The following is an 8,155-nucleotide window of genomic DNA, read 5'->3' on the forward strand; positions in this document are numbered from 1 at the left end:
CCTCTGCCTGGGTCTCTGCCTCTCTCTCTCTCTCTCATGAATAAATCAATAAGGCATTTTAAAAATAAAAAAAAATAATGAATTGAATACCTACGCTTTGGTTACAGGTACTAGTACAAAAAAAGTGAACACTGAGCCCGAGTTCCAGGCGTGAAAATGACAATCCAGTAATCAGTCTATCTTGATAACAGCAAGAAGATTTAAAACAATTGGTAAAGATGCCATTAAAAACAAAGACATAATAAATTCAATTGTATTCCCCAACTCACATACTTTAAGATTACATTCACTTATTCATTCATATTATTCATTCACAACACTTTGTCTTGTATGGGTTTGAATATGTTGAAAATGCTCTTCAGTAAGTCAAGAAATTTAAGGAATTTTAAAGATGCCCTTTAAATTAGAGCCCAGGTCTCATCCTGAATGAAATCTTCTAGTCGCCAGCTTTTCAGGATGTAGATCCTAGCTCAGTTCCAGTTTTATCATTAAGAAATTTAAGATACCGGGCGGCCCGATGGCTCAGCGGTTTAGCGCCGCCTTCAGCCCAGGGCGCGATCCTGGAGTCCCAAGATCGAGTCCCACGTGGGGCTCCCTGCATGGAGCCTGCTTCTCCCTCTGCCTGGGTCTCTGCCTCTCTCTCTGTTTCTAATAAATAAATAAAATCTTTAAAAAAAAAAAAGAAAGAAATTTAAGGTTTTCTACATCTCCTTTGATCACTTTTTTTTTTTTTGAACCACAACAAAAATGTATGGCAAAATCTGCAAATAAAAGCTTTAAAAATAAATCACAACACCAGCAATTGTGGAATAGCAGGACGTGGGCCAACGAGAACCTTATTCACTGGGCACAGTATAGCTACTTTGGGACAGTGGGCAGTTCCTCACGACCCCAAACATACCCTTACGCATCCCCCAGCAATCGCATGTGCTGGTCTTCACTAGACCAAAGGAGTTGAGAACCCGTCCATGGGAAAACCTGCACATGGATGTGTATAGCAGCTTTAAACATAAATGCTAAAACTTAGAAGCATCCAGGACGGTGAGTGGATAAATAGCGTCGGTACATGCAGACAATGGGATGTCACTCGCACCTGAAAGCAGCTGTCAAGCCACGAAGACGTGGAGGAGACAACCATGTTACAAGCGAAAGAAGCCAATTGGAAGAAGCCACGTAACTGTGTGATCCCAACTAGGTGGCATTCTAGAAAGACACAGCTAGGGAGCCAGGAAAAGGATCGGTGGTTGCCAGAGGTTCTGGGGACGGAGGGAGGGAGGAAGGGATGAGTGAGCGGAGCAGAGAGGATTCTAGGGCCGTGAAACTATTCTGTGTGCTGCTGTAATGACACATACCTGCCCTCGTATAGTTGTCCAAATCCGTAGCCTGTCCGGCACCCAGCGTGAACTCTAACGTGAACGATGGACTCTGGGTGCTACGGGATGTGTCTGTGTAGGTTCACCAGTGAGAACGAATGGGGGATGTCGGTAGTGCTGGGGGTTTACACGCTGGGGGGCAGAGGGTATGTGGAACTCCACACTTTCCACTGTGAATCTAAAACTGCCGTAGAAAATAAAGCTTATCAGTTGATTTAAGATCACATCTAAGCGGGGGGTAGAGCAATACAGGCCATGAGTGATCACACACAACTACAGCTTACGACGATTATTGCAATATTTCTATAAATTTCAAGGCAGAACAGAAGAGTTAAGCTTAACAAGTCATAGTCTAAGAAGGCATGTATTAAGGGTACATAGCACTTCCCTTCAGGGGATTAAAATACACATTAACTAACACTATTTCCACAAGTTGCTTTGAACATTTCTTTTCAACGTTCTATATTTAAATTATTTTGTTACCTTAAATGCCTAGATAATTGAGAGCATGAAATTTAATCATGGGCTATTTCTAATGGTATGTATTTAGGTGATATAGGGAGGTAACTTTGAATATCAACTTGTGCTAAAGTTGTAAGTAGCATCAATAATTAAGAAAACCACTGTTAAACAAATAAATAAATAAATAAATAAATAAATTTAAACATTAAAAATTAAAAGTTCAAAATATATAATTAAAAATTAAAAATTAAAAAAAAGAAAACCACTGTTAGGTTAGTCTTTATTATTAGTGTTTTCTACAAATTTTAAAAGTGGTAGATAAAATCTAGCCATTCCAATTCCTTAAACCCTAATTGTTGTTAGGACAAATCCTAAAAAGATTTTATGCTTTGCTACACTTCTGACATGTATAACTTCTGTTATTGAACAATCAATTTCCATATATTTAGTGAGACTATAGCGTGAAATAAGGTCTTGAAAAAAAAATCTATAAGGGCATTTCTCCTGAAGTTTCATTTTTTTAGTGGAAATTAGGCACAAGAGGGACACCCGGGTGGCTCAGGGGTTGAGCGTCTGCCTTCGGCCCAGGGCGTGATCCTGGGGTCCCGGGATCGAGTCCCACATCGGGCTCCCCGCAGGGAGCCTGCTTCTCCCTCTGCCTGTGTCTCTGCCTCTCTCTCTCTCTCTGTGTGTCTCTCATGAATAAATAAATAAAAACTTAAAAAAAAAAAAGAAAATTAGGCACAAGAAAACCCCCCTTTCGATTGAGCATTATTAAAACATTTGAGCAAAGATCACACCATCACTTACTTATAACCCTACGGTTGTGCTAATGTTACCTTGAATAACACTCAGAAATTGAGAAAGACCAGGGAAGGCATGCTAGGAGAGCCACTTCAATGTAAAGATTCTTATTTTCTAGCTCTATCTGGAATGAAACTTGTCTAAAATGAAAATTAAAAATAAACTGAGTTCAAATGTAGGAAAAAATTTAAATGCCTACGGACATTTTTATATACAAGTATTTAAGGGTTTTTTTTTTTAAAGACAATGAAATATATGCATGCACACTTAGGCATTCTGGTATCATTTCACTGATGTATTTATTTATTGCCTAACGTTTCAAAAACTAAACTACCATTCATTGGGTTATCCAACTGTTATGCTGCTGCTTTGAACAAATGTTTTGCTCATCAGTACGACTTTCTCACATCTTTTTACCAAACCATGTAAAACAAAACAAAACAAAACAAAAAAGCCATACTCTCACTTCATCTCCAAGTGAGGAATTATCACTTTCAAATCATTTCTGTCTTTAATTCTGGTGATTACCTTCATAATGTACATCTACACTACTAATTTTCATGGGACCTCATCTGGCTCCCCATCCTAAAAATAAGGATTTAATTTATACCACTCCTCCTTACTCCTTCCAGTTTTTCATTTAAGAATTTAAAAAGAATAGCAGAGCTATTACCTTTACTCCTGAAATAAACGCAAAGCGATATTCATCCACCCGTGTTGTGCAGCATCTGGATTGTTCCCCGTATGATGTCCTCTTCTCCCCATTTCAAACTCACTTTTATTCTATGTGCTTTGACTTTTACTTTTTGTCAAGGCAGATTTTTACATTCTTGTCTTCCGTGTTTGACCTACTGATTGATTCTAAAAGCTGAAAATCAATACACAGCATTTAAAATATTGAAAAATATTGGGACGCCTGGGTGGCTCAGTGGTTGAGTATCTGCCTTCGGCTCAGGTGTGACCCCGAGGTCCTGGGATCGAGTCCCATGTTGGCTCCTTGCATGGAGTCAGCTCTTCCTGCCTCTGCCTCTCTGCTTTCATGAATAAGTAAATAAAATCTTAAAAAAATATATTAAAAAATATTAAACCGGGCCCAAACCAGTAAGCATTAAGTTCTTTAAAGAAAGAAAACTGAATTGCACATCATGCAGTTTAGAATTTGAAAAAATAATAATGTCTTTTTAAAAAACACTCTATCAAACTGAATTCAATAGGAGATTTAAGTGGTTTGTGTTCTTGGATGAGCACAACTTGGGTACGATGTTCTAAGTATTTATTTTCACTACTTGAAGCTGACTGCTGCATCGCATTAGGGAAGACCACACAGCACATAGTAGGCCCGGGAAAATATCCTCTCCTTCGAAACCTGACGGGGTTTTCCTTCCTTCAGGGAAATGAGTTTCTTCAAACCAAGTTTAAAAGACGGCACACGCCATCAGAACCGACAAGGCCTGCCAGGAAAGTCTGAGCGCCCAGGCTTCAGGAGTGTCACAGACCCTTGACTTTTCAGAGCCTAAGCCCTGAGATCTCTGCCCAAGTTGAAAAATACTCCTGAATGAATCTATACAGGTTCCCGGTTTTCTCTTCAGAATTACACTTCCACCTTGTGTCCTAAAGGTTCCTACACCCACTTTCACATGCGAACTATTGACCTAACCCCCCTCATGGGAGGGCCTCGTATTGGCCTGCCGGGCCTTGTGCAACGAGGCCTGCGCTCTCAGCTCTGGAGGCTACGAATCCAGCATCGCAGTGCTGGCCCGGTTGTTCCTTCCAAGGGTCGTGACAATCTGTCGTGGGCCGCTCACTCCGCTTTTGGTGGTTTGCGGGCAATCTTCGGCGCTCCCAGGCTTGTCTAGTCATTACCTGGATCTCAGCTTTCATCTTCTTGTCCGTGTCTATGTTCAGATTTGCCCCTTTTTCTAAAGACACCTGTCCTTGGATTAGGGCCGCCCCAAGGACGTCATCTTCATTACCTACACCTGCAATGACCTGATTTCTGGGTTTCATTATGAGAAACCATGCTGGGACTCAGGACTTCAACGTACCCATTTTGGGGGAGCACCCTTCAGCCCACAGCAGCCCTTCTCACGTAATAAAAGTCTGACATCTTCCAGTCACTACATACTGTCTGAATAACTGCTCGACTTCCCATGCCTACAACAGAACCTGGCACACAGGAGAGGCTCAATAAATATTTGTGGAATGAATGGGTGAATAAATGCATGAGACCCTGAGGGAAGAACCTGTGGCTGCGGAGACATTTGCTAGGCCACACCACCAGCTGAGCGATGCCATTCTGCATGGCATTTAATGGGAATTAGGACTATGCCTTGGCAAAATTGCAAAATGCCATATACCCCATGGACCTGTGAAGTCACTCGTGAATAGTCAAAATCACAAATGTTAGAACTAAAGAATGTTAAAACCTATAAAACCTAGCAACTATTTTTTTTAAAGATTTTATTTATTTATTCATGAGAGACACAGGCAGAGGGAGAAGCAGGCTCCATGTAGGGAGCCCGACGTGGGACTCGATCCCGGGACCCCAGGATCACGCTCAAGGCCGAAGGCGGTGTTAAACAGCTGAGCCACCCGGGCTGCCCAACCTAGCAACTGTTATACATATTCTTAAATGAATTCTTTCTTAAGGAAAGATAGTAGAAAAGACAGTATCAGAAAGAGGGTAGTAAATGATCTCGATTTAAGTAAGTCATGGGATGCGTTATTAGAGAGAGCAAGGGTCACTAAATGAACAATTTTAGCACGGTTTACAGGTAATCCCTTGATGTCCGTGAGTCCTTGTTACAGTAACTCTTCTGCTATTTTAATAACTAAACCTCTTTGGACAAGGTCCAAGATGAATTGTACACGCTCCAGTAAATTGTACATAACAAGCCTCTATTTTTTCTTTTTTAAAGATTTTATTTATTTATTAATGAGAAACAGAGACAGGGAGAGAGAGAGAGAGAGAAGGGCAGAGACAGGCAGAGGGAGGAGCAGGCTCCATGCAGGGAGCCCGACGTGGGACTCGATTCCGGGTCTCCAGGGTCATCCCCGGGGCCGAAGGCGGCGCTAAACCGCTGAGCCACCCGGGCTGCCCTGCCTCTATTCTTTTTACACTAATATTTTCAACACAGACTCTCAACAGATAATACCCCCCGCCCCCCGTAACAAGGGGCTGAAGGTATTGTTTTCTGTTTCTCCTAATCATCTCATTCAAATCATATCATTTCCTGGGTACTTGGCTTTAAAACAAACAAACAAAACTGTATTACTGTAAACTTTTAAATTCAAGCCCTGAATAGGTCTATATTCATTTCAGCAGAAGCATCTCGAAATGTTGAATTATCATCTTCAATTCCCTTCAGTCATTTATTGTAGCTGCCAAACTGAAAGGCTGCACCTAAAATGCAACACTGAACTGAAAGCAAATAATAAAAAAAAAAAGTCTCCTAAATGTTTCATTTATAAAAGCTTGTTTCCCCCACCATCAAATTTTGTGCACTGTCTGAAATATATCACTTTGCAAAAGTGACATCTTGCATGCAGTAATTCTGCTACAATACACTTGCTTGACTTCAAGGTTTATGGGGTTGGGGGGGGAGGAGCTAGCATCTTTTCTCAACCTTTTATGAACAGAAGAATAAGAATAATACAGAGCTAGACTGGTTTTGGTTTCTGGCCTTTTGGGGGTAGGAGGGCAGAATTAAAATTAAACCTCAACTGCCAGTAGATATCACTATAGGCATCTGCTAGATAACTTTACGAATTCTTCCTGGCTGTATTAAAAATTATGCCACAAAAAAAAAATTAAAAAAAAAATTATGCCACAAAATAAACACTTTTAAAAGGCACATCAGGTCAGAGGGTGGCTGCTCCAGAGTACTCTAGGACAGCTCACTCTGACGGGAAAACGTATCTGCAAACCAAAAACATTCAAAAAGCATTTGCTTGAAATCCTGCTCACAAGTAACTTAATAGCAAATTAACCAAGTAGAAACAATCAACAGAATTCTACTATGAAGTCCTATAGATTTTTCCCCCAGCATAATTGTTAATGACAACTGTAAAATGCTAGTATACAAAATAAGTAAAATGTGGTTTGTGTTTCCAAAACTGAAGTGTTTTAGACCAGGATAAAAGGAAAAGGAAATGCTTTTTATTAGTAAAGTACATTCAGATCACATTTATATAAAATAGGTTGCTATCAAGGTCATTTGGTAAAAGAGCCAGTGAATATATTTGGGCAAGGGCAAATTTATGAACGATGCTATGAGGGAAGAAAATGAGACGCCAGTGCTTCTTTTTCTTCCCTTTACATACCAGACTTAGCTATTACATGAGGGTCAGAATCACTGTTCAAATCTTTCTCAGTTAATGTCACTTTGAAAAGCCAGAATTTCTGATAATTTATTGCATAAAATTATCGTTTAACTATATCATAAACTGAGTGAGTCCTAGAGCATCTTTTTCTCCAATGACCTACTTAAGAAGTATCTATATTCAATACCTTGTCCATTTTTGAAGCATTTCCTACATCTCTAGTCAATTTTAAAAGCCTTATTTAGAAATAATACCAATCCATTTCTAATAGCTAGTAGGCCAATTTTTTAATCTGCAGGGTATCTTAAAAACCAATCAACTTGACATAACCTCCTAATTCCAGGAATGTAAACCATAATTCAACCTTCAATTTTCCTCTTAACATATTCTACTTTACTAAAATGAATTCCCATCTTGCAACTATGAACAAGAAAATTGTACTTAAAATAATATTAAAAGACAAAATCTCATTATTTAGTATTAGATTAATAGTCTATAATTCCAATCTTAAAAATATCTACAGCTATAACCTCTCCAACTTGTTAATTCCCAAAGAGATTAATAAAAGATGTGATTAACATCTAAACTTAGAGCAGACTGTCATTTGGAAAAAACTATGTTAACAATAACTACACTCTAGTCAAATAGATCAACCCATCACCCTTTATGGTTCTGACTAAGGTTAATGAGCACAATTTATCATCAATTTTCTAGTAACACTGAAAAAGTGAATTGAACAAAAAGACTACTTTTTTCCTAACACTTTATAAAAATAGAATAAAGACTGGAGTTGTCTTCCTTGGAACCTGCATAGTATTTGCAAATGTAAATGTCATTAAATATTTGTGAAATAAACAAACAACAATAAAAAATAAGCGCCCACTGCACTACCACCATTCAACTCCTTTTTATGTGCCAGGTAATAAGTATTTCAAATCTTACATTATAAAATGGAATGCACTCAAACTATTTTTAAATTTCTACTAATAAAACACTGAAATTTCTACTAATTATTCACTAAGAAACTTAAATTTAACAGAATTTAGAGTTGGATTTTCGTAAACCGGTAACTTTGGCTAATGATTTTCTGCAGCTGTAGGACCTTTCTCATTTTTTTTTTCATGAAATAAGAAAATATACAGAAATGCAAGTTATTAAGTTTCTTTGTAATAAATAACACATGTACACTACAC

This window comes from Canis lupus, chromosome 10 (assembly GCF_003254725.2).
Source record: "Canis lupus dingo isolate Sandy chromosome 10, ASM325472v2, whole genome shotgun sequence".
NCBI classification, from domain to species: domain Eukaryota; kingdom Metazoa; phylum Chordata; class Mammalia; order Carnivora; family Canidae; genus Canis; species Canis lupus.